This window comes from Ceratotherium simum, chromosome 8 (assembly GCF_057802395.1).
Source record: "Ceratotherium simum simum isolate JZ-2026a chromosome 8, ASM5780239v1, whole genome shotgun sequence".
Classification (NCBI taxonomy): Eukaryota; Metazoa; Chordata; class Mammalia; order Perissodactyla; family Rhinocerotidae; genus Ceratotherium; species Ceratotherium simum.
The window spans coordinates 10,708,179-10,735,712 of NC_141907.1; the positions used below are offsets into that span (position 1 = coordinate 10,708,179).

A 27,534-nucleotide genomic window follows, 5' to 3' on the forward strand; every position below is an offset into this window, starting at 1 on the left:
TCTCTAACTAAATTTATAGATTTTTCTTTTTGTCAGTTTTTGGCATAAATATATTGATGTTATGTTTTTAAATGTTCAGAAATTTAGAATTTTTATATCTTCTTTTAGATATATCCTTTTATCATTATAAAAGTCCCTGTATTTCTAGTAACACTTCTTACCTTAAAGCTATATACAAAGTTAATGTAGATCATTAGTTTTCCTTCAATTGTATTTTGCCTGGCATATATTTCTCTATTTTTTGATTTTTCAATCATTTGTGTACCTGTATATAAGATGTGTTTCTTGACTATCCCAGTGTTTCAATCTTTGTTTTTCATGGAAATATTTAGTCTATTTACATTTAATTGAAGTTGCTGGTATATTTATGTTAAATTTGCCTTCATATTAGTTGCTTATTCTACTGTTCTTATTCATTTGTTCTATTTCTTTTTCTTTCCTGTCTTGCTTCCTTTAGGATTGTTTAAGTATCTTTTATAAATTGTATCCTCCTCTATCAGTTTATTTCATATGTATATGATAAAAAATATAATACACAGTATAATTTTATTATTCTTTTTTGTGGTTACCCTAGAGATTACAACACGTATCCTTGACTTATTAAAATCTAATACACATTAGTACATTTACCATTTTGCAGATAATACAAGGACTTGAGAATATTTTAATTCATTTTACCTCTCTACCAACTCATGTGCTATTATTATTACGTATTTTGATTTTCTGTATATTTTAAACATCCAAATATTTTATTAGTTTTACATAATCAATATTTATTTAGCTTTCCACATATTTTCCTTTTCTGTTGTATTTAATTTCTTTTTGTATTAATATGCTTCTATCTGGGATTACTTTCCTTCTGTCTGAAGAATTCCCTTTAGTATTTCCTTTCTTACAGGCCTGCTGGTCACAAATTCTTTCCATTTTTACTTTTCTGAAAATGTATTTGGCCTTCATTTTGAAAGATATTTTTATCTTACTGAACAAAGCATTCTGGATTGGTAAGTTATTTTTGTTCAACACTTTAAAATTCATATATTATCTTTGGCTTCCACAGTTCCTGCTAAGAAGTGAAAAGAGATTTTTTTTCTCTCTCTGATGTTAAGATTTTGACTTTGTCTATGTTTTTCAACAGTTTCTCTATGATGTTCCCTTTATGATTTTTTTTTTGTATTCACGTTGTTTGGGTTCTGAGATATTCTTGAATCTGTGGCTTATTGTCTTTCACCAGTTTTGGAAAATTCTCAGTCAGTCTGTCTTTAAATTTTTTTTTTATCATTCTGTCTCTTCTTCTCTCTTTTTCTTCTCTTCTTCTTACACACGTTAGACATTTTCTTCACGTTCCATACATCTTTTTCACTTCTTTCTCTATATACATTTTTCCACTCTGTGCATCAATATGGACATTTTTTACTGATCTGTTTCAGTTCACTAATTCTCTCCTTTGTTTTCTTTAATATGACTTTGTTTTCTTTAATCTACCTTTGTATTTTAATTTCAGTTATTATATTTTTCAATTTTACAATTTCTACTTGGCCATTTTTTAATACGTGAAGTTATATATGGTAAAACTCTCCATTTTATTCTATATTTTATTGAATTCATTAATCATAATTTCTTTAAAGTTTGTCTGAAAATCCAATTGTGTAATCACTGTTGGATAAATTTCTATTGTCTATTTTTTCTTTTGGTTTTTGATCATTTATTACTTTGTCTTGGCATGACTTGTAATTTTTAATTAAATGCCCAACATTGTGTATGGAAAATTTTAGAGGCTATGGATGACATTATTTTCCTAGAGAGACGATTTACATTTCCTCAGCCATTTATATACAGGATGGGAATTGATCCCATTAAGCCTGGGTTTCTGCTTTATTAGGACTTACATTTCTGTGTATTTCCTTACTTCTTGGACATAGCCTTAAAATGTTCTCAACTGAAAGCCTGGGTTTTCCACCAGGGCCTTCCTTCCATGATAGACTCTGATCTCCAATTTATCTCTCCCTACCACCATTAGACTGCCTAAATCTCTGTTTAGATTTTTAACCTGTTGGCAGCTGCTTTTTGCTTGATTTTTTCATTATCTAACTCCATGAATGCACAGTTAGGAATCAGGGAGTAATTTGAGGGAAATTGTGTGAGTAATTTTGGGCTTACTTTTCTGTTGTGCCCTTTTCTCTGTGATCTGGGCCCCTCTGGTCCTGGTTGCCTTAATCATCCTTAATTTCAATTTCTGTCTTCCTCTTTCGGTGAGACTGCTGCAAACTCTATTTGCTTTCTATTTATCCTCTGTGCCCCTTGATGCAGATTGGCAAAGCCCCAAAGGAAAAAAATGTGTTAATGGAGTAAGTTCATTTTAGTATGTTTTCTTTCCCTTTGGGATACTGACCCCTCAATTCTTATCTGCCTCGGTTGCTCTCTGATGTCTTAAAAAGGCGTTTTTTTTTTTTTTTAATGCATTTTATCCAGCTTTTAGTTTGTTCTTAATAGGAGGGTTAGTATGACATAAGCTACTCATAATAACTGGGACTATTTTATTCATTTTGAAGGCTGCACACACTTCCAAGATTTGGATATACCAATTAATTATTTAGTACCCTGTTGGACTTCTGGTCTTCTAAGTTTTCACTATTATGAACAATGCTGCATGAACATTTTTGTAATATAACTTCATGCGATTGTACAAGTATTTCTTTAGGATAAATTGCTAATATCAGAATGGCTAGAAGTGACTTATATCACTTCTGCCCATCTTCTATTGTCCAGGACTCAGTTTCAAGTCTTCAATCTAATTGCAAGGTGGACTGGAAAATTTAGGCGTTTTTGTATGTACAGGAAGAATAAATGGTGTGGCAAACACAGAATTGTCTTTGCTACTAACTACGTCCTAACTATTCTCTCTAACTCTAGACTTTTCCTCTGTCATCCATATACTACATTATCATTTGACTTATCCTTAAATACCACTTGGTAAGAGTCACCAAAAGATCAAAATCTTTTAAGATCTCCTTTTTGCTTAGAGAATGAACACACGACTTCTCACAAATATGTTCAGTGACAGAAACTAAAAAGAGGACAGGTTTTTTTTGTATTTCTAAATCTAGTTCTCTTATCATCTTACCCTCATACTCACTTTTTTCTTTTTCTTGACAGGAGAGAGATGATGGGAAGAGTTCAGAGGGGTTCTGGTTCACAGTTGGGTAGAGATGATCACGCTTACTGAGGCAAGCTCTTCCCAAACACTGTTGTAGCTGTAAGGGCAGAGGTGAGAGACGCAGAAAAATGTGAGATGGACATTCGTTCCAATACATCCAGCAATGTGACCTTGGGCGAGCTAGTTGATCTTTCTGTGCATCGTTGTCCCCAGTTGTATTATACAGTTCTGATGATGCGGTGGAATGGAAGCCGTATTGTTGTGATTCACCAATCTCCATTTAAAAAAAGCACCAGAAAGGACAGGGCTTGACTTTGGGGAAGACAGGAATCTAAGCCATAATGTAGCCCTAGGTGACTGTACGTGTGTGTGTGTGTGTGTGTGGGGGGTGTGTGCTCACACCCAATGTCTCAGGCCTCGCAGCTGAGGACTCTTTCTTCTCCAGCTCATTTTTATTTATTTGGAGCCACTCAGATCAATCTTCATAGAAGCAGCAAACACTTCAGGGTCCTGACTTTATGTGTTAAGTGCCTCCTCAGCTCCCTGCCGGAAGATCCAGTTTAGGGCCTCACAAGTGGGTCTCTTGAGAGTTATTTGTTTTTAATCTGCAATGAGAGGAACAGCCTGGTGGGAGCCCTGCAGCCCTAGTGTTTCAGCTGTCGTCCTTAAGAAATGGGAGTCCTTCGGTTCCATTATCTGACTCTTTTCAGGCCATTAGGTTGTCCTTTCACAGATAGGAGGTTAATGAGCCCAATGATAGAACTTCAGTTTGGGCATAATCCCTGTGTACTTTTTCTGAAATAATACATCAACCACAATAAAAAAATTATTACTGTTGTGGCACTGAGATTATTCTTGGTTTGAAAGTAGATATCAAGAAGGAAATTACCCAGTTAGGATCCCACTTCTGCCATTTATTAGCTCTGTGACCCACAGAAAGTTGCCTAAAATATTCATGTCTCAGTCTTCTTGAAGATATACTGAGAAGAAAAATAGTACTACCCCTTACAGGTCCTTGTGAGGATTAAATGAGATAATTTATGAAATGTAATTTGAATAGTGCCTGGCACATAGTAAGCCCTATACAAATGTTAGATAGTCTTGTTATAAATAATTATTAATTATTCCATCATTTAATTTATACAATGCTCCTCTAACATGGATATTTTAATTTTATTCCCCTTTTACAGGTGAGGAAATTAAGACAGAATGGTCGGGTAACTCATCCAAGTTAACCACATTTAATAAGTTGTAGAATTGGAATTCAAAGCCAGGCAGTCTGGATAAATAGACCAAATAATGAGGGAAATGTGACACTCTACCCCAAGCAGAATTATGTCACAACACAGCAGTTGGGCACTCCAACACCACATGATTGTGGTTTCTACCTACCTTTCCAGCTTCATCGACATATATGGGGTTGATAAGGTCCTTGGGTCAAGAACTTAGGGTCTGAAGTCAGACAGTTTTGGGTTCAAACTCAAATTCTTCCTCTCAGTAGCTGTGTGACCTTCAGCAAGTTACTTAAGCTGTGTAAGCAACGTTTCTTGATCTGCAAAATACTGATAACATTGTTGTACATTAACACATGTAAACTACTTAGCAAGTATCTTAGTTTAGTATAAGCCTTCAGAAAGTGTTGGTTATTGTGATAGATTCCAAAATAGCCCCAATTCTTCTCCTTTCCTGTATTGATATGCTTTCCAGGTAACTTTTTAGTGCCTTCCACTCTGCGTCTAGATTCAATCATATGACTTGCTTTGACCAATATAATGGGGTGAAAATGACAGTGTGCTAGTTCCAAATCTCTTGCATCTTGATCATCATCGTGAGAACATGCACATGGTGGGGAGGTAAGAGAAATGAGGAACCACATTAAATCAGAGAGTTTGATGCAGAACTGGGATTTGAATCCAGATCTATCTGACTTGATAACTAGAGCTCTTCTCCACTCTGCTAGTTTTCATAGTATTAGCATTGCTACAGGAAAAACTTGGGGGCAGATATAAGGCAACTTTTTTTTTTTTGCATTAGCTTGGATTACTAAGAAAGATTGCAGAATCAACTTATAGTCAGTCAAAATGTAATTACAACAATGAGTAATAACGAGAGAGAGAACGAAAAATTTGCACTTATGAGAGCAAAATTGATTTTCTAATATGTACACTGGCAATGCAGAGCAGCTCCTCTGTAGTCATGTCTAATGTGTAACTTTTTTTGTAACACATGAACCCAAATTTTGTAGGATATGCCTCTTTGACATTACTGACACTTTTTAGATCCACCAGTCTGAAATGAGTTAGGTGCAGTTGTGCTCATCACCAGAGGACTGGTATTGTACAATAAAGAAAGTGGCCTTTGTTCTAGTTTCTGGAAGGAGACTCTAAATCTTTGGAATATCCTTAGTAATAGAAGTGCCTTTGTCATTCATGAGCCCCTCAGATCATATCTGAATTTATGCTAATGAGTTGACTCAGAATGGGGGCTGATCATGTTGGAAAGACAAACCATGTGATTAGGAGGGTTGGGACTTTGAGCCACTTGACATCAGCTGGATCTCTCCACGTCTGGGGATGGAAGAGGAGGCTGGAGGTTGAGTTCAATCATGTGGCCAATGATTCAATCAATCAGGCTTACGCAATTAACTCCCGATAGAAACTCTGAACATTGAGTTTAGTAGAGCTTTCTGGTTGGTGAAAACATTGATGTGTCAGAGGGGTGACATGTCCTGATTCCACAGAGAGAGCAGGGAAGCTTTGCATTAAGAACTGTCTCAGAATTTGCCTTGTGTCTCCTCATTTGCCTGGTCCTGATTTGTATCCATTATAATAAAACTCTTATACAATTTTTCTAATCCTTTTTTATGCATTTATATATGTATAGTCTCTATAGGCAATACAAAGTGTTATCTTATGTTTGTTTTATTTGACAAGAAAATTTGTGTATCTATCTGAAGTTTTGTTTTTTTTCAGTTAATACTTTTTGGAGAACTAATATTTATAGTTACTTCATTAAAAACAAAACAAGGCAAAACACTTCTGCTTATCCATTCCACTACTGATGGACATGGAAGTTGCTTCCTAACTTTAGCTATTGTTTCAAATGATGATGTAATAAGCATCCTGTGCATGCCTCCTTGGACCGATGTGGGAGTGTTTCTCTAGGGAGGGTATCCTTGAACAGATCTGCTGTGTGCCTTTGAAGATTCTGGTGTCTCTTAAATCATCCCTTAAACTATTTTAAAAATAGTTTATTTAGTGATGGTTTGCTGATTTCAAACCAACGTCTAGAAGTTATAGCAGTTATGCAAAAGGTGATGATGGGGAACAATTTGGTGGTAGTTGAGGTGGCTGTCAATTAACCACCAGGGAGACAGAGGTTTTATTTTTGGCTAGAGGAAAACATTCTATTTTTGTTTATCGTAAGTTGTAAGATAATTCACAAGGTAAGTTTTTTTTTTTTTTTTTGGTGAGGAAGATTAGCCCTGAGCTAACATCTGTTGCCAATCTTCCTCTTTTTGCTGAGGAAGATTGTCCTTGAACTAACATCTGTATCCATCTTCCTCCATTTTGTACATGGGATGCTGCCACAGCATGGCTTGATGTGCGGTGTGTAGGTCTGTGCCCAGGATCTGAACCTGCGAACCCTGGGCCACCAAAGCAGAGCACACAATCTTAACCACTATGCCACAAGTCCGGCCCTCGAGAAGGTAAGATTTTTAGGGAGAATGAAAAAATGTTTAGTTAGTGTTGTGATTTTGCAGGTTCTGGTCCAATTTATTTGTATCTTCTATGTGTGTGTGTGTGTGCACGTGTGTGTGTGTATGCATGCAGGTTGCACTTACACACATAAGAGAATAATTCTTATTTAAAGAGGAGGTATCGGGCCGGCCCCGTGGCTTAGCGGTTAAGTGCGTGCGCTCCGATGCAGGCTGCCCGGGTTCGGATCCCGGGCGCGCACAGACGCACTGCTTCTCCGGCCATGCTGAGGCCGCGTCCCACGTATAACAACTAGAAGAATGTGCAACTATGACTTACAACTATCGCTTGGGGCTTTAGGGGAAAAATAAAATAAAATTTAAAAAAAAAAATAATAAAATAAAATAAAGAGGAGGTATCATGTTCGTCATCCTTGGCAAGTTTCTTTTCCAACTCTGGCAAGTGTTAATCACAGAATAAGTCTGCTCAGGCTGCTCTAACAAGATACCATAGACAGAGTGGCTTTGACAACAGACATTTATTTCTCATGGTTCTAGAGGCTGGAAAGTCCAAGATCAAGGTGCTGGCTGATTCAGTTCCTGGTGAGGGTCTTCCAGGCTTGCAGTCAATGACTTTCTCATTGTGTCCTCACAAGGTGGAGAGAGAACCCTGGAAGACACTTCTTATGAGGGCATTCCTAACTTACTTTTCTTAATAGGATACTAATCCCATTATGAGGGCCCCACCCTCATGACCCCATCTAAACCTAATTAACTCCCAAAGACCCTATCTCCAAATACCATCATATTGGGGGTTAGGACCTCAAACATGAATTTTGGGGAGACACAAACATTCAGTCTATAAAAAGTGGTTACCTCATTTTCATCCCAAGCCCTTTGGAGAATGGCCGCAGTACCAAGTTTGTGGGTCACAAACTTGTAGTTAATGATGATTTCTTGCCATGGTTATTCTTTTATCCATTCTCCTCTCCCATCCATGATAGTTATGGAACAGTGTTCTACAACCATCTTGGTATTTCCTTCTTAAGAGGTGCCAAAATGATACCATCAGCCAGATGGTTCAAAAATTCTGATTGGATCCCAAGGCATTGGTACTTTTATTTCTAAACAGTTACAGGTAAGAATCATAGCCTTGGACACCAGGGGAAATTTGCTTACCTAATCTTGAGGCTCATCACAGACCATAATCATTTTTTACATAGGGCCAGTTCTCAAGAGAGGAAACCCAGAGCAAACCTGACCCCTGCTTTATCTTGCAAAGTAATGCTCAATTTCTTACCTTCAGGTAATCCTCTCTGCAAGCAGTTCTCTAACCTTGTACATATGAAAGAAACGATCAGGTTAAGGCTAGGGTTAGCAGGGAAGATGCAGTATGTGGTTAGCAAAGTCTTTCTTGCATGAAGGAAAGGAGTTGGCGTCTAGGTGCCATTTATTTGTCTCCCTGCACAGTTATTCTCTTCCTCCTCTTCCTGATTCTCTGGCCACATAGTCTCTCTTCCATTGGTATATTCACCATAGTTCTTCCTGTCTCTCCTTTCTTCTTAAGCCAGTTTCACAATTTCACCACCCAGGAATCATGGTAACATCAATGACACTCATTTATACTAATAGCTAACATTTGCCAAGTATCTCCTTAGTTATAGGAACTGCATGTTTGCATTTAATTCTCATACCAATCTTAAGAGATTGGCCTTAATATTATCCCGATTCTATAACCGTATGTGTGTAATTTTCCCAAAGTCTCACAGGTGGCAAGTGGCAATGCCAGGATTTGTACCTGACTCCATTCTTTTAATTGCTACTCTGTTCTTCACCAACTGGGATTTTCACTTTACTTCCAAAATTATTTAATTCTCATGACAGTACTTTAAAGATGGGATGATAACAGCCCATTTTTCAGATGAAACTGCCAGACTCAGCAAAGTTAGTTTGCCCAAGATCACCAACAAGTGGAGGTTCCAGGGGAAGCCCTTCCTCTTCATCAAGCTGCCTCAGTTTAATTCTTCCCGGTTGCATTGAATTGAATTGAGGTCTCAAGGTCTCCTGTCCCAAGCCAGAAAATAAACTGTGAAATGCAGAATGTGTCTGTTTCATTGACTTGCTCTTGCTCTTTTCTTATTTTTGTGACCTTGAAGGTCCCTTTATCATCATCTTTTTGTGGGACGTGGTTCAACATTGCCCTCTGGTCTTCCTGTACCCTGCTCCCGCGCCCAAGATACAGCCAGGCCAATCTATATTTTAAAGTCGTCTCAAGTTATGTTCAAATCTCCAGAGTCCTTGCAGCCTTGAGGAGCACTGGATCTAATTTTAAAATGATTTATCGTTGCAATTTGTGCTAATATCATTATAAATCATCAATTTACATAGGCTGAAGATATGATTAATTCAAATGTATTCATTTATTTTAGATTAATATGCACCCACTGACTAACTTCTGTATTCATTTACACACAAGATTAAAAACAGATTATTACATCCAAACAACTACCTACACCAGGCAGCTTGAGTAGAATTGCCCATTTTCAGTACTGGCAGGGTAGGTTGAGGATTGCTTTTGCAATCCTGAAGGGGTTGAAGGAAGAAGCATCACACCTGGTGTGTTATCACAGCAACAGGCCTTCAGCTTCTGACTTTCACTGCCATTGTTACCTGCACTGCCTCCAGGCACATCAATACTTGTCAGCCTTAGTTTTCCAATCTATAGAGACATAATGAATACTGACAAGGTGCTTACTACATGCCCAACCATGAACATAGGGCTTAACAGATACAAATTCATTTAATCTTTACAACAACTCTATAAGGTAGGTACTAATATCATCCTATTTTACAGAGGGGGGACTGAGGCTCAGAGAGATTCAGCAACTTGCCCAAGGTCAAGCTAGCTAGTGTTATAGCTAGTAAGTTTCAGAGACAGGATTTGAACCCCAAAAATCTGGTTCCCGAGTCCATGCTCTTAGCCACTCTGATATATGGCTTTAGGATTAAGCAGAATTATGCAAGCATTGAAAGGATCCTTAGAGATTTCTTCAAAACATTTCTAATACTAATTGGTGATATATAGACTCTTAGGGGCTGAAATCGTGTCAAGTATTTCCTATGAAATTGCAAGATACCCAGTTTACTTCTGGACAAAAGATAGTTGCTCAATACACATGAGTTTCAATTAGCTATTGATTATTTTACCTCCATAATGGAATTATATCTTTAGGATGAAGATATTTGATTAATGCTCTAAAACTTTGGAGTTGTAAGATGTGAGTTTGCTTTCCACTTCCAACAATCCTTAGTTCAGCCACCGTGCACACAGTCCCTGGGGAGCCTTAGTTTCCTGCTCAATAAAGTGGTCGTCTTCAATCTGAGCAATGAGCTCTTACCATGCATCAGCCTATTCCACAATGCAGTTTCATAGGCAGTCCAAGCCCTTATTAACTTGGACCTTAGTTGCTAAACCCCTGCAGTTGTTTCCAAGTGCTTCACTACTGAAGGAGAGTCCAGGAACTGGGTCACCTGTTTCCAATCTGTTAGAAGTTTACAGGCAAAGGCATTGGGTTGACTTGAAGTACAAAGTATGATTAATGATTTGAAGTACTAATGGAATGTTGGCCCTGCAAACATGCCTTTCTCTATATTTCCGTAAAGGTCTTTCTTACCTAAGACCTTGAATTTTAAATTATAGTCCTAGGTCCACTTTTTATAGCCTAAACATGTCTGCCGACTGCCTATTTTGTGAAAGACATTCTACTTGGTGGGAGCAGAATGATGTTAACAATAATAAATATGTCATAATCTTGTAGAGCAGATTTTATTTCAAAGTATTTTCATGTACTGCATTGTATCATTGAAGGAGCAGTGAAATGGGAGACGAAGGTTTGAACTGGGCTTTATCATCATGAAGAGACCTTAGATAACTCACTGTCCCTCCTTGGGTACTGATTTCCCTATCTGATTTGGGACCTGGATTAGTTGACCTGAACTCTGATTTTCTATGATGCTTTGCCACTTTGTCTTATTTAAAGTACAAGATGTAGCCCCTCACACATTGAAGGGCATACCCTGGGGGCTCAACAAAGCCTAGATGAACTGAACTAAAAATATACGAATTGTTTTAAATCACAGGCTCTGGCATCAGGCTGCTGGGGTTCAAATTCTGGCTTAACTATTCACTACTTGGCAAGTTACTCAATTTCTGTTTTCCCATCTGTAAAATGGGGATGATAGTAGCACCCATCTCACAGAGTCATGCAGGAAGTAAATTAGTTAATAAATGCAAAGTGCAAAGAGCAGTGCCTGGCTCATAATAGATGCTCAATAAATGCCAGCTGCTTCTGCCCGCTTAAGAAATTTGGAACATTTTCACATGTACTCGTGATTTCAAAAAATCCAAATCAGACGCTAAGGTCTGAAGCAGAACTGAGCAGAGGACAGGGACAGATTTGGAGATCAAAAAGGAGGTCTCTGGACCACTAGAAGAGGTTGCAGCTTTGTCTTGGAGATAAGTATGTTTAAATGGTGGAGAGAAAGCTATAAGGTGAAAAACGGCTAACGATGTTGGAGCTTGGGAACCAGGTCTCGGAATAATGTTCTCCGCATTGCTCATTCTGATGCTCCCAAAGGTCAAATTTATTTTTATGAAGCTGATTGTCCTTTCTTTCTTTTTTAAAAAAATTTTTAGAGATTTTAATTTTTTAGATCAGTTTTAGGTTTACAACAAAATTGAGAGAGGTACACAGATTTCCCATGTATCCCCTGATCCCATACATGCATAGCCTGCCCCGTTATCAACATCACTCACCAGAATGGTACTTTTTTTGGTACTGCCCTAAAAACTTTCTATGCTCAGCCTATTCATCTCTTCCTCCACTCCCCACTGCTCCCCCTACCCTGCAACCTCTGATCTTTTTATTGTCTCCATAGTTTTGTCTTTCCTAGAATATCATACGGTTGGAATCATACAGTATGTAGCCTTTTCATTAATATACATTTAAGGTTCACTTAATAATATATTTTAAGCTTCCTCTATGTCTTTTTCACGGCTTGATAGCTCATTCCTTCTTAGTACTGAATAATATTTTATTGTCTCAATGTTCCACAGTTTATTTATCCATTCACCTACTGAAGGACATCTTGATTGCTTCCAAGTTTTGGTAATTATGAATTAAGCTGCTATAAACTTCCATGTGCAGTTTTTTGTGTGAACATAAGTTTTCAACTCCTTTGGGTAAATGTTAAGGAGCACAATTGCTGGATAGTATGGTAAGAGTATGTTTAGTTTTGTATCCTTTCTTTTTAAAAACATTTGAGTTCTCTTGTCCAATGGCTTGATTTTCTAGCATTTTGCAAATTTGCAGGGACCTTATTGTTACCCCTAATGGACGCTGGCCTTGCTATCTTTCTCCCATTCCCTCCCTTAGAGAAAGGTTCTACCATCTACCATCCCACCAAGCCCCAAGTCCTGAGAATCCTATCTTCCAAAAATATTTCCATCCATCTGATCCCCTCTTTCTCCACTTTCAGGTCAAGGTCTCTTTGCCTCTTACTGGGACTGTTGCTATGTAATAATCTCTTGCCAGTCTCTCTGCTTTTGGGATAGGAACCTTTCATGTTGGATTCAGTTTGCACTCTTAACACCTCTACTAGGCAGTGGGAAGGAGCACAGAGTCTGGGGTTGGTTTGTTCAGATTAATTTTCAGCTTCACCTATATATTCTTGGGGAAATTACTTAATTTGTCTTGCTCTGTTTTCTTACCTGTAGATAACAATAACAATATACACCTAATAATAACTCATGATATTGTTATGAAGATTAAATACAATTATCTATGCTAAGTAAGTAAAATAGTGCCTGACTTACAGTCATCCTCAAAAATTAATACTATCACTATTACTTGTAATATGACTACCACCACCACCACCACTACCATCATCACTGAAAGTGAGGCTGGAATGATGGACAAGTTCTAGATGTCACTCACATTGCAGTTCTGGGTATCAGCCAGTCACCACACATCAATCCATGCCTGTTGAATTGTTAAGACCACAAAGCACCTGAAACTCTAACAGATAAGATATGTTCAAAGAAATAAGATTGCTGAACCTAGTGAAGGGCAATGGCACGTAAGTAAAAATAATGTTATAACAGTAGTTGTCTGTTATTATTACTGTGGGGAGACACACTGTGAGAAAAACAATCTTCAGCTTAGCTCCAGAGCTGAGGAAGCAGAGCCCGTGGAAGGGAATGGAATAGAACATACTACATTGCATCTCAATCTAGCTTAGTTTTCCCTACAACACTACACTACATTTATATTATCCCCCTTTTGTGGCTGAAGATTCTGAGGTTTACAGAGTTGAAAATGGCAGAGATCAAAACTCTTCTAAAACACCGTGTTCCTTCTCTGGACTTTTGCTCACCATAGGAAGCTCTTTCTAACAACATCACACGTCCAAGAACGCGATGATTGTCTTAGGATGCAGGAGGATCCCCATCACAAGAGTTGTTCAAGCTGAAGCCAATGTGTTGGGAGGATGTAAGCATTGGAGGAGGGCTGGGATGAGATGATATTTAAGGTTCTTCTGAGGCTGAGAGTCTAAGCCTTTGTGAAGCTCAGTGCTACACCTTGAATAGAACCTCCAGTTTGTGAGAGCATGTTTAAAAACGAACTTGTATAGTTAGTTAGTAACCTTTATCTACAAATCCCCTCAATGAAATTACAGAGCATTAATTAGCCATGAAACTCCACAGAGGGACATTTGCCTTACCCAAAGTCAGCATTTTCTAACTTCCTGTAAATATTCACACACATGAAGCAGTTAATAGACTTTCTCATGCAGAACATTCTCGGCCACCAATGGAAAAATTCTCTAAAAGATGGATTGCTTTCCCATGGCCTCAGGACAACTGCTGTCAGAATCTTTATGCCACCTGACACCGACAGTTAATATCAAGCCTCAAAGTACTGATTCTAGGGCCAAATGAACACAGATCCATGAGGATTCCATTTTATTTTCTTACCAAGACTTGACTCCCTGCTGGGTACAGTGCTGGGGGCGTTCCATGCATTACAACATATGATCCTCAAAGCAACCTTGCTTAGAATGTATTTTACAGATGCCATTTTACAGATGAAAAAGCTGGACCTCAAACAGGCTAGATCTGAGCTGTCCAATAGATAGCCACTAGCCACATGTGGCTATTTAGATTTACATTTACACTAGTTATAATTAAATACATTTAAAAATTCAGTTCCCCGGTTGCCCCAGCCACATTTCAAGTACTCACTAGCCACATGTGGCTAGTGGCTACCATGTCGGACTGTGCAGATTAGAATATTCTTGTCGTCTCAGGAAGTTCTTTTGAGCAGGGCTGGCCTGGAAGGTCATTTCAATGGTAGAGCTGGGATTGAGAAACCAGGCCTTTGATGCTCTTCATGCAGTGTTGTGCTCCAGAGAAAGCCCTGTGATCTATAGCAGATGCTCTCAAACTCCTTAAGTCGGAGATGAATGAAATTAGCAGGAGCATCTGGGTGGATATGTGAGTGCTGTGGGATGGTGGGGGGTGAGCTCTTTAAATAGGCTTTCTGGATGTCCCTAGATGTTAACCAAGTTCACACGGTTAACCAGTGTCAGGACTCAGATCTGGGTCTAACTCCATAGCCCTTCCCTTCAGAAACGTACTCTGCTTCTCTGTATGACTTAAAAACCCAGTATATTTCAAAATCATTTCAGCCAAATCACTACAGATAACTTGCCCATCAACTGGTGGATTTTTTTCACTTACATCCTTGATGTTGTAAATTGATCAGTGATCATTTGAAGCCCCAGCGGGGACGTTTTATGTGAAGCCCCAGCAGGTACATTTACTGGCGTCAGTTCTCAGAGCCTCTTTCTACCCAGCGTCTCCTCCTGGAATCTTCCTCGTAGCAATTCTGAAGTTCAGAGCCATCTCCAAACTGCATAAGAAAAGCAGACGGAATATTTAGTGCAGTTGCTGGAGCCATAAAAGAAAAAAATTAACCAAGCTTATTAGGCTCCCTGTTTCTTTTCTCCCATAAAGGGAGCAATTGGCAATAAATGCCGTTCTGCTTTTTAACAGATGAATGGCCCAGTTGTGATAAATCCACTAGCATTTTCTGGGGGAAATATATTTTACTCCTGACAGTTTTAGTAGTGGGACCATATTTTTCAAAGGAGTAGTGAGAACAAATTTGTGAGGATTAAACTTTTCAAACCAGTGTGAACGCTGGGCCATGAGAAATCCAGCACCTTTGGGGTTGGATTTCAAAATCAGGGGAGAAGTCCATTTGTCCATGGTTCTTTCCTTCTCTTGTCAGCTTGCCAGCAGGATCTCCATCTTTCAACACCTCTATGTTTTTCTTTGATTTACATTTCTTTCTGGGATTAGGGAGTATACATATATTTCCTTTGTGTTTTAGGTAAGGTAAGTGAGGCTCAGAGAGAACAACTGGTATACCCAGTCATACACCTAGTGAGTCAGGCATCTAGGATTTGGACCCTAGTACTTTGCTCTCCTATTCATTTCATTCAATTTAGCTTTTGTCTGGCAGAGGGTGAAGAAAATGCCTGGGAGTTAGGAAATCTAGGTTCTAGCCATAGTGTGCAACCGACAGGTGAGATGACCCTGGGCAAATCACCTCCCTCTTATGTTGTTTCTTTTTCCCTACACAGTAGGTTTTAACTTGCCTGGGACTGAGGAATTTTCTATGACATGGGACTTTTAGTTCTAAAACCTGGAAAATCCCAAGCAAACTGGGATGAGTTGGCCGTCCCAGTTCTGGTGCTGATCCATTTTTCTTCACTACAATCTCTCCTTGGGCAGTCTCATGTGTTCCACTGACTTCAAACATCAGGAGTAGTGAGAACAAATTTGTGAGGATAGTTAGCCATTCTCTGTGTCCTTCCCAACACCTCCCCTTAGCTTCAGTCCATCTGCCTGATGGACATACTCAGTGAGATGTACCACAGTTATCTCTACCGCAGCCTGCCCCAGACTGGTCTCACCCCCTCCCTCTGCCATCCATCCCATACCCACTTCTCCAGTTGCATTCCCTACTGCTGTCAGTGGCACTACCATCAATCCCATTACCCAAGTAGCAACAAGGAAGCGGCCTTAGAATGCTTTACTTCCTCATCCTCATCTTAGAAGTCTGCAGGTATTGTCACTCTGTCCTTCCAACTGTTTCTTGAATTTGTCTGCTCACTCTATCTCAATAACATGTGCCTTAGTTCAGACTCTCATCGTCTCTTGCTTGGACTGTCACACCAGACCGTCAGGCTTCTGGTATTGTTTCCTACCCCATTCTATCCTGTGCCCTATTGATCAGGTAACTCCAGGTTTCCTTAAGAGTCTACTTTTTGGGGTATAGATTTGAAGTACGTTTCTTCCTTGGATTAGCAAGTATACATAGACATATATTCTCCAGCACTCCCTAAAATTCTGTTAGCTGTTGCTATCCTTTTATATATCCTTCTTCCATCTAAGTGGCCAGTATCTGTTTCTGTTGCTGGCATCTAAGAACTCTGATGAATACAGTGCAATGATGAGCAGTAAGATCGGTTCAAAGAAGGTTCAAAGAAGGATAAAACTTGGTGTGAGAGACTAAGGTGGGAGTTTGTCATCTGAATGAACATATCAAGATCAAGATGAGAAATTTAGCTGAGACAGCAGTTTCCCTAAAATGCTGAGATCACTTTGCTGTGTTGGGAGTGTCCTTTAGGCATTTCCAGGCACACACAGCTGGAGTGGCGCTGAGTCATCAGAACTGGGTTCTGAGCCAGATGAGCCACTTACCTGAGCTTTGCCCCAGGTAGGTTGATACTTAATGTTTGTTCAGTTGAAAAAACTGTTGTGCTCTTTGGCACATCAACCAAACTCCCCAGCCTTAGTTTCCCAATCTGTACATGAGAAACTGATATGCATTAAGAACCTACTCATTGTGGTGTGAAAGAAGAATTCTTATATAAAATCAGGCTGCAGTCATTTCTGCTTTCTGGGAGTATAGGGGACAGTGGCAGAATTCATGCTTTTTTTTTTTTTTTTTTAATTGATGTTTTAATGGTTTCTAACATTGTGAAATTTTGGGTTGTACATTTTTGTTTGTCCATCACCATATATATGACTCCCTTCACCTCTTGTGCCCACCCCCCACCCCCACTGCCCCTGGTAACCACAGTCCAGTTTTCTCTGTCCATGTGTTGGTTTATATTCCACATATGAGTGAGATCATACAGTGTTTGTCTTTCTCTTTCTGGCTTATTTCACTTAACATGAATTCATGCTTTTTTATTCTTTAATAAAAGAATAAAAGCCTTTTGACTATAAAAGATAAGACCCCTGAGCCTACTTTGGAATAGAGAGATTGATTAAAGGGTCTGAAATTGTCCTATCTAATACAATAATGGATTTTTCAGGTTCTTCCTGGGGATTTTAGAGACTTTAAGGGTGGGAGTCAGTGAGCTGGGTAAGGATGATAGTTGGCACTTGGTTGTTGGAGTAGGGGGCAGGTAATGGGAGAGCTGATCTGTTGGGAGAAGGCAGGTCCCAGCAATATGGGAGGAGACGTATACTCAGGAGAGAGATGGTGTGGGAAAGCTTGACGAACTTTAGAATCAGTGATGTCTGAGAGCAAATTTCTTTTCTATCTCATGTTGCAATTCCTTTCCATGTTCCTAAAGCTTCAGGAAAACCTGTCTCCCAGAGCGGCATTGTGCTTGGGTGCTTTGAGGAATAGAAGGGAGACGGCTCCATTCGTGCTCGGGTTGAAAAGATGTAGAGGAAGAACAGGAGTCAGCCATCAGGAGTGTACATGAGATGCCCACACAGGCCGTCGGGACTGGAGAGACGGCATTTGGGTTTGGAGGTGAGAGGCCATAACCAGGAGGCTACACACACAAGAAATTCCTTCTCCCCCAATCCAGTTCACAGACGTGATCAGGAGGGGCCTGTTTTTCCTGCAGAAACATGTAGGTTGGGGACTTCAGTCATTTTATTTAAAAATTAGAGGAAACTGTGAGTCCAGAAGGAGAAACTTAAGTTACACTCATGCCAGGTAGTTTACTGATATATTGACAAAGGATTTATTGAGTCTTCACTATGTTTCAGACTTTTACAGATATTATTTCATGGGCTCCTAACCCAGCAGGTGAGGATTAGTATTACAATAAACACTTGAGGTGAGGAAGCTGAGCCATTGTGAGATGGGGCGACAGTCCCGCTCCTGCCTCCTTCTAGGTTAGCAGGCAGCTTGCATCTGATGATGTGTGAGAAGGTGCTCAGTCATTGCAAGGCCCTGGGAAATTGCAAGGGTTTACTGCCATTTTTTATTTTCCAGGTAAGGAACCAGAGCAGAGAGAAGAATGGCAAGGGAAGTGTGGCCTTTTCCTGGGCCAGCTGGTGGCAGGGTCAAGACCACAGAAACCATAGCGTTTGTGCTGTTTTCCTACCACAGCTGGATCTAATTTTATTAAGTGCTTTACAGCCACTTTTATTAGATGGGCCTTGGCTAGTGTGGCTCTCACTTGCAGGTGAACAGGCCTAGAAAAGTTAGCGTTCTCTCCATCTTGCCCTTTCTACCTTTTAAGGGCTGAATTGTGTCCCACCAAAAGATGTGTTGAAGCCCTAACCCTGGGTATCTGTGAATGTGACCTTATTTGGGAATAGGGTCTTTGTAGATGTACCAAGTTAAGGTCATTAGGGTGGACCCTAATCCAATACGACAGGTGTCCTTATAAGAAGAAGACACAGACACACCCAGGGAGAAGGCTTGTGACGACAGAGGCAGAGGTTGGAGTAATGCAGGTGCAAGCCAAGGAACGCTGAGGATTGCCAGCCACCACCAGAAGCCAGGAAGAGGCAAGGAAGGATCCTATCCAGAGTCTCTGAGGGAGCGTGGCCTTGCTGACACCTTGATTTTTGGACTTCTGCCCTCCAGAACTATGATACAATGCATTTCTGTTGCTTTGAGCCACCCAGTTTGTGGTACTGTGTTACAGCAGCCACAATAAACTAATACATGACCATAAGTCACCTTTATACTGGCAGAGGTCAGCTCCTGAGTTTCTCTTTCATGCTCTGCAAAGATCACTTATTCCCTCTCATTCACTCATGTGCATGGCTGTGCTAGGCATTTTACAAGAAATACAATCACAAGCCATGTTCTCAAGTTAACTTCAATTTAGAAAAACAAGAAATTCACATCAAGAGCTGGATTAAATGAGATGAGATCGTGAATAGAGTGTGTCTCTGGGTCAGTCCTCAGTGCTTGGTAGGCACTCAGTACCAGAAGGTGTTACTGTGAACAACACCGAGAGAGGCAGCAGCTGCACCACGGACTTGAACTAGACTGGGGGAGTCGGAATCTCGGCTTCTCCGGTCTGCACTTACTGTCTCTCTAGAGTGACCTTTCTCCTCTCTCGCCCCAGTGCTCTATCACATTTTCCTATTTATTTTCTTCAGGGCCCTTAGCAGTCCCTGAAATGACCTTATTCATTTATTTGTTTATATAGTGCAGGCCTTCTCAACCTCAACGCTATAGACATTTGGGCCCCATCATTCCCTGTTGTGGGCTGTCCTGTGAGTTGCAGGATGTTGAGCAGCATCCCTGGCCTCTACCCACTAGATGCCAGCAGCACTCCTCCCAGGCCTGACAATCAAGTATGCTTCCAGACACTGCCTAATGTTCCCTGGGGGAAAATCGCCCCCTGTTGAGAAACTCTGATTTCAGTATTGTCTCTGCAAGCAGGAACGTCATCTGTCTTGTTCTCTATCATACCTCCAGCATCTAGAATAGTGTGCTTACATACTGTATGCTAAGTGAACGCCGACTAGCTGGCTGGAGAGCTGCTGCAGAGTTCAGTTTGCTGTTAAGTGGGAACTCTGAGGAAAATACCCCATCTCAGATTGGAAAATACCCCAGGGGAGGCATCTCTGAGGAGCTGGCATGTGATGGAAACTCCAAGCATGAGCAAGCTTTATCCTGCCAGTGGCGGAGGGTGGGCATTTCCAGCAGAAGGAGTGCCTTGGAAGAGAGGATGAGGTGGGGTGGAGTGTGGGATGTTGGTGTAACACGTGGTGAGGCTAGAGGACAGAACAACCAACTGAGAGAGGCTGCAGGGCCACAGGGACGAAATCCTAAGGGCCTGGACTAAGACAGGGGCAAAGGGATGGAGTTCCATGTTAAGATGTCTGATTAGTAAGAGAACGTTACTCTGAAGTCATTAATATACCTGATTATTCTCTTGATTTGTGCTCCTTGCTGATGGATTAGTGCTTCATGAAATGCTGTTACCCTTATAGCTCATATTTCTCTCTTTTTACTTTTACTCAGCAACTATCACTTCTGATCATTTTTACCCTAATTGTATATAACATTACTTTCCTTTAAACATATTATTTTAAAACATTTTGTTTTACAGTTCACTTTATGGCTTTAAATTCTGTAGACAGTGGTCATAAATCTCTCTGGAAAGAAAATGGAAGTTGTCTGTTTTAATTTCATATCAATTCCCGACTGCTTGGGAAGAGGTATGGGAGACACACACAAAAAACTTTTCAAGTGCTTGCAATTGTCCATATTTTACTAGTGGGTTGCTGTTTTTAAACGGAATAGATAACTTTCAAAATGCATGTGTTTGAGGTGAGGGTTTGAAGACGTATTTTGGGACAAGGTGCAAGGTTTAGAATACAAATAGCAGTTTAATTTTGGGATGTGACAAAAAGATGGCAGTGATGAGATTTAAGAAATAGCACAGGTTTTGGGCCAGAGAGATTTCACTTGAATTCTGGCTCCTGTGCTCACTAGCACTGTGATCCTGGGCAAGTTACATTAATCTCTGTCAGTCTTCATTTTTTCACCTATACAATGGTGGAGGAATGTAATAAACCATCCCTAAAACAGTGCCATGAAAGATCAACAGCAATCAGTTATTTTGCTCACTCAGTTATTTTTTCTTCTGGGCAGGGCTTAATGGGGATGGTTTGTGTTTGCTTCTCATGGCAACAGCTGCAGTGACCAGAGTGGAGTTGGAGGATGCATTTCCAAGGTGGAGCACTCACCTGGCTGGTAAGTTGGCGTTGACTGTTGGCTGGGAGCTCAACTGAGTTGAGTGCCTCTATGTGACCTCCCCAGCTTGGTGGTCTCAGAATAGTTGGACCACTTACATGGTCTGGCTTCTCCCAGAATGAGTGTCCCAAGAGAACTTGTCAGAAGCTGTGTGGTTTTTTATGACTTAATCTCAGAAATCAAATAGTGTCACTTCTGACATATTCTATTGGCTAGAGCAGTTGCAAGCCTGCCCAGGGGACATAGACACCACCTCTTGATGGGAGCAGGGGCAGGGTGACATTGTGGAAGAGCACATGGGACGAGAGAGACTGTTGTAGTGCTCTTGAGAATATATAGTCTTCTGCACTGATGAATATCAAATGCAGTGCATTGTATAGATTCTGTCACAGGATAAATGCTTAGTAAATGGGAACTATTACTATTCCTATTAATTATAATTGAGTGCTATTTAAATCAAGTTTAAGTTAGGTAGTAGTTCTATCCTTGCTAACAGTTCAAGATCTTTCTCCCCAAATCTGTTTCTCTTTAAGCGTCCCTTACTGTACAAAAGCCTTATCATCATCCTGTTACATCTGGACACTTAGAAATCATCCCAGACACTTCCTTCTTCTTCCGCAACTTATATTTGATCCAGCACCAAGTTCCACTGATATTGCCTTCCAAAAAGCTCACAAATCTCTTCACTTTTCTCCATCTCCACAGCCTCTGCCCTAGTCTAAGCTGCCATTATCTTTTGCCTGAAATTCTCATTTCTCTGCCTCCATTTTGACTTTCCTCCATTCAGTTCTCCACATTGTAGTATCTAGTTGAAAGGAGGTCTGATCATGTCCTCACAATGTCATAAAACACTCCAATGGCTTCCGATTATTATTAAGACCCAAATCTTAGTAGGACCTACTTGCGGGGTCTCGCTCCCCCCATCTCTCAACCTCATCTTTTTTAGCATAGTTCACCTCCCACCTCCTCCCTCTGAACTTCTACCAAACTGGGCTTCTTTCATTTCCTGGAACTCCTGGACAGGAGCTTCACGCTTTTTGCCACAAGGCCTTTGCACATGGTGTTGCCATGACATGGATGCTACTTGTCCTGAACTCTACAACTGGGACAGTTACTCCTGTTCATTGCTTCTTTGGTATTATTACTTCAGATAGGATTACTTGAGGCGAACTACCAGGAACTCAACTTAAACTGGCTTATATAATAAGGATATGCTCTATCTCATATAATAGTTAAGTTCAGAGGTAGGAAAGGCTACAGAATTGGTTGTTTTGGTGGCTCACCAATGTCAATGACTTCTCTCTGTAACAAGGTTCTTTGAGTTTTTCCACGATTTGTTTTCTGCATTACCTTCAACCTATAGCAGGTTCCCCTCATGTTCACAAAATGGCTTGCAGCAGCAATGGAGCCAATCTGCTTTCTTGTTTCCATCTCCTCCAACCATGGAATAAAAACGCTTTACTTCAATATAACTGGACCAACATAGTTCATGTACCAAAGCACTCCTCAGACCAATAATAGTTGTCAGAGCGGTATCATGGTGTGATTGCCTTGGACTAATCAGGATCCACCAGTAGAGGCAGAAAAGTATTAGTGTTTCCTGAGTCACATGACTATGTGGGGGAGAAATGGACCCCTAAACAAATATGAGTTATATTAGAAAAGAGAGAGTGGGGAATAGATGCTGGGAGGCAGCCAATAGTGTCCACTTAAACAGCTATATCTCTTCTTGGTGGCATTTACCCTAGGTTGCAATTTTTTAAAAAATTCTTAGTAGTGGTGAAATACACGTAACATAAAACTTACCATCTTAACTATTTTTAAGTGTACATGTCAGTGGAATTGAGTACATTCACATTGTTGTGCCACCATCACCAACACCATCAATCTACAAAACTCTTTGCATCTTGCAAAACTGAAACTCTGTATCTATTAAACACAAGTGTCCATTCCCCCTTCCCTAGCCCCTGGCAAACATTGTTCTACTTACTGTCTCTATGCCCTTGACTATTCTGGGTACCTCATGTAAGTGGACTCAAATAGTATTTGTCTTTTTGTGGCTGGCTTATTTCACTTACTGTAATGGTCTCAAGGTTCATCCATGTTGTAACAAATGCCAGAATGTCCTTGTCTTTCCTTTTTAAGGCTGAATAATATTCTGTTGCATGTATTTACCACATTTTTTTATACTTTCATTTACTGATGGACACTTGGGTTGCTTGCACCTTTTGACTATTAAGAATAATGCTGCTATGTACTTAGGTTGTAATTTACAGTTATTCATGGGCGTCTTTGTTGTATGCTCTTTCTCCCCAGGTCTCCCCATGCTGGGAGCTCTACCAGGAAAAGGCTGCACCTTTTGTTTTTCCTCAGCACTGACTCTTAGAACCCAGGACAATGCCCAGTGGAGTGTAGGCTCTCAAATATTTGTTGACTTAGTGAGTGAACAAATTTAATTTGGGATATTTTGCAAATTATCTTACTTCTTCATGGTCACATTTTCTTTTCTTTAAAATCTCATAATTATGTGAAAATATATGTGAATTCTTAACTGAGAGCATACCTGGAGAAAGAAAAAAAGATTTGCTAAGTAAAAATACTCTACCAAGGGGTTATTTATTTGCTTGATCATTTGAGGCAATCATATATGGATTTTTATGGTAAAGGAGGATCAGACAATTTAAGTATTTGTAATAAAATCTGAAAAGATTTTTTTAATTCAGAATTTTATGAAGATGATACAAAGACTTGCATGGAAACCATACATTTTGTTATACTGCTACTTTCCGCATGAGAGCCCTCTGGTTCTGATATAAACTTTAGGCCCTCCTCACTCGGGCACTGGGGAGGAATCTTGGCTAGTTCCATGAGGGAAATGATTGGCTCAGAATGGCTTTTTCTTCACTTTGGGTTAAGTTCAATGGTACTTTTGTCTAATGCTATTCATTCTAAGGTTGGTTAGTATTTTAAAAATGATTATGGAAAACTTTAAACATATAAAAAAGTAGAGAGAATAGTATAATAAACTCCCATATACTCATGTGCAATTTCAACAATTATCAACTCATGGCCAATATTATTTCGTCTGTGCCTACATCCACTTCCACTTTCTACTTGAATTATTTTGGAGCAAATCCCAGACATTATATAATTTAATCCACATGGGTTTCAGCATGTATTTAATAGGAAAGAACTCTCTAAGGAAACATAACGACAATACTATTTTTATATCTAAATAATTCAAAATAGTTACTTATAATAATGAAATATTGAGTCAGTGTTCAAATTTCTCCAGTTATTTTATATTCTTTTTATAGTTTTTCCTATCAGGAGTCAAATAAATTTCGTACATTGCAATTGCTGGATATGCTTTACGTCTTTGTAAATCTCTTCTCTCTCCTCCTCTCGTCCTTTTTTCCCCTGGAATTTATTTGTTGAAAAACTACTTGTTTGGCCTGTTACCTTTCCTGTGTTCTGGATTTTGCTGATTGAATCCCTGTGGCATCATTTCACATGTTCCTCTGCCCCTCTATTTCCTGTAAATTGGTAGTTAGACCTTGAAGTTTGATAGACTCAGGTTGGGGTTTTTGACAAGAATACCACAATCTTTAGACAATGGTGTATTTTTCCATCACATCTAACCGACTGTCTTTCTGTGATGTTAGCAGTTATCCATGATCACTGCCTAGATCCATTATTTCATTAGTGTTCACAAAATGTGTTTCCAATTTTATCCTTTTTAATTTTTCTTTTAAGCTGGATTACTGCTATAAAGAGAATCCCCTCATTAAGCCTTTGAATACCCTCAAATATGCTTTGTACAGAAAAGGCAGGATAAATGCTTGATTACTTTTATTTACCAATTTTCACAACAGCAAAAGTGATCAATGGGATTTTCTCCTTACATTTCTCCCTTCATCCCTTTATTCCTTCTTCACCCTCCTTTCCCATAAGTAACTCATTTAAACTTATTATTAACTATGTGTATAACTAAAACATCTTCACTAATTTTAACATATTTGATGGATTTCAATAGGATTTGTTACTTTTTACTTTTAGAGTCTTTATTTCTATTTGAAGAAAATCTTTATGTTTATATATTTGATTTATATACATTACTTAAATGTCAATTCTTTGTCAATTGCTTATTATCCAGACTGTCCCTGCAGTATGCCAGTGAAGATATATAAGCAGAAATGTACTGAATGAGGCTTCCAAATAAGGTAATGTTTCCCTCATAAAAATAGATTTAGATTGGTGAATATTTTCTGCCCCTTTCCCTTCCCTCTTCTTCATACCTGGGATGTAGATGCAATGGCTGGAGGGGTAACAGTGATCATGCCACAGAGAGGATGGACACTTATATATGCACTTGGATAAGAGCAGAAATTGAATCAGAACTCAGTTGCTTGGTAATGTCTTTAAGGAATTGCTCCATTTTGAAATTACTGTAGCTGATTTCTTGTTATACAAGAAAAACAACCTCCAGCTTTTTAAGCCACTATTTATCGGCATTTTTGATATTTGCAGCTGCGTGTCTTCCATGATACATTTGTCCAAAGTCATGTACGAAAGTGGGAAAGCTGTGTTTCAAATCCAGGTTTGTTCATATCTAAAGCTTGTATTCTCTTATTCAATGATACGGAGAACCATGGGCAAAGAATACAGCTGAATACTTTTAGAAAGAGGATCCCCTCATTAACTCTTTGATTACTCTCAGGTACGCTTTGTGCATAAAAGACAGGATATATGCTTGATTTCTAAACAAGCCTGCTCTGTCCAAGGTCATGCGGTTCTCTGAAGAAGAGCCGAGAATTAACACACATTTTCAGCATCTCCTCAGGCAAAGAATGAGATGCTTCTGGCCCCATGTAATGAGCTGATAAAATGTACAAGCTTTTTCTTGCTCCTTGTCAAATGATTTCCAACCTTTCTATACCAACAAGGCCTCTTATATTAACTCTCTGCAAAGTACAACATGTTTTGAAAGATTTTGTCAAGCAAACTGTACTTAATAATAAATATTTGATTCACTTCCCCATTTAAATTTAATCAAATGCACATATAATCTCTAATCATAGTTTCTGATCTACATGACCAGTGTTAGCACACTGAATCAGCTCTAATTTCAGTCAAAAATAAGGATACTTTGGTTAGCCTGGACAGCCTTAAATTCTGTTAGGATTTTAATGGTAATAAAAATGCCCTGGGAATCCCCTGGTCACCTTTGAAGACTGCTATGGGTATGGGAACTCTGCTGGGGACCCAGGTTGGGGGTCCCTGCTGTAGAATCTGGTGGTCCATATTCTAGTAAGCTGGTTAGTTTTCACAACCACAAAAGGTGTAAAAGAGGTTTCAGTTGGAAAATGGATTTGCTTCTGCTTTAGGTTCCTCTTGGTGCCACATGCTGCTTCTGAGCTAGGCTGACCCTGAGTTAGCCCTGATTGTCCTGTACCCATCCAGCTCCTGATGCTGATCACCTCCCACCTGTAGTGTTAGGCAGGCCTGGGCCCTGAGAACCAAATTGTGGAGTATTTTAGGAACCCCATCCACAAGGGTAAGTGGGATCTAGAACTGGTCTTGCTAAGGTATCCAACCTGCCTGCTTGATGCCCCATAGATTATTCTGTAGCTTTTCCCTTCTGGCTCTTATCATACTTATTATGTTTGTGGTTGAGTTCTGTTTGGAAAACATTTACTGAGCAACTGCCATGAGCTAGCATAGTATTAGATGCCACGTTATAGAGATGAATAAGATCCCATGCTTATGATTGGGCTTCTGCCTAGATTCTAATTGATAATCAGGTTTTTTCCTCATTTGAAGACTTAGCGCTACCCTCAACAGGGTTTGTGAGACACTGTGTAGCTAATGCTAGTCTCCCCCTACCTTCTACTGGAGTCAGACCCCTCTGATGGGGTCCACTGATGGGTCCTGCTATAGCCCAGATGGGTTATCCACCATGTCAACACTGTAGGTCCTGCCTTTATGCTGAGAGGGGTCCTGTTGCCACATCCTTCCTACAAGATTAAGTTCCTATTTGTCCTTCTCCTATGTGACTCTCTCTCCTATTAGACTATAAGCTCCTTGAGGGAAGGAACTGTATTCACTTCAGCATCTCCAGCACCATGCCCAGTGCACAGTGAATGGTAGATGTTGGTTACCATTTGTGGAATAATGGATGAAAGTGAGTGCTGCGTGGAGAGAGGAGGAGAGACTTTGAGATGAGGGAGCCATGGACCTGAGAAGTCTGGAGATCGTATGGGCTGGACATTGTGAATGTTGAAGTCACATGATATGAGATGAAAGGTGATATGAGATGAAAGGAAGGCTATGGGCCAGATACTACTAGCACCATCATTCAAACTATCTGCAGAGTGAGTAATGGCCAAGTAGTGGTTAGAAACAGCATAGTGGGGGCAGGGGCTGGAATAGCTGGAGGACCTGAGCTTCAAGAGGACAGGGATTTTCACATAAGAACATAGGCAGCTGGGGTTGGCACTGGGGACCCAGCGTGCTGACCACAGCTCTGAGGATTGTGGAGGGACATGTCGAGAATGGGCAGATTCCATCTGGGATGACTG

At 39.8% G+C, this 27,534-nt stretch overlaps 1 long non-coding RNA gene across 4 annotated transcripts in view; it reads left to right on the forward strand.

The window, feature by feature from the left end:
• Positions 1–27,534, forward strand: part of LOC147916388 (uncharacterized) — a 321,234-nt gene that overhangs the window by 15,317 nt on the left and 278,383 nt on the right. For 2 of the 4 annotated variants that reach the window (XR_015552863.1, XR_015552865.1), the window contains exons 3-4: positions 20,852–20,953; positions 25,110–25,176. This is a non-coding gene — a long non-coding RNA (uncharacterized LOC147916388). Of the gene's footprint in view, positions 1–6,750; positions 6,864–17,567; positions 17,753–20,851; positions 20,954–25,109; positions 25,177–27,534 lie in introns of those variants that run through there. The other 2 variants (XR_015552864.1, XR_015552866.1) reach the window with 2 other exon arrangements.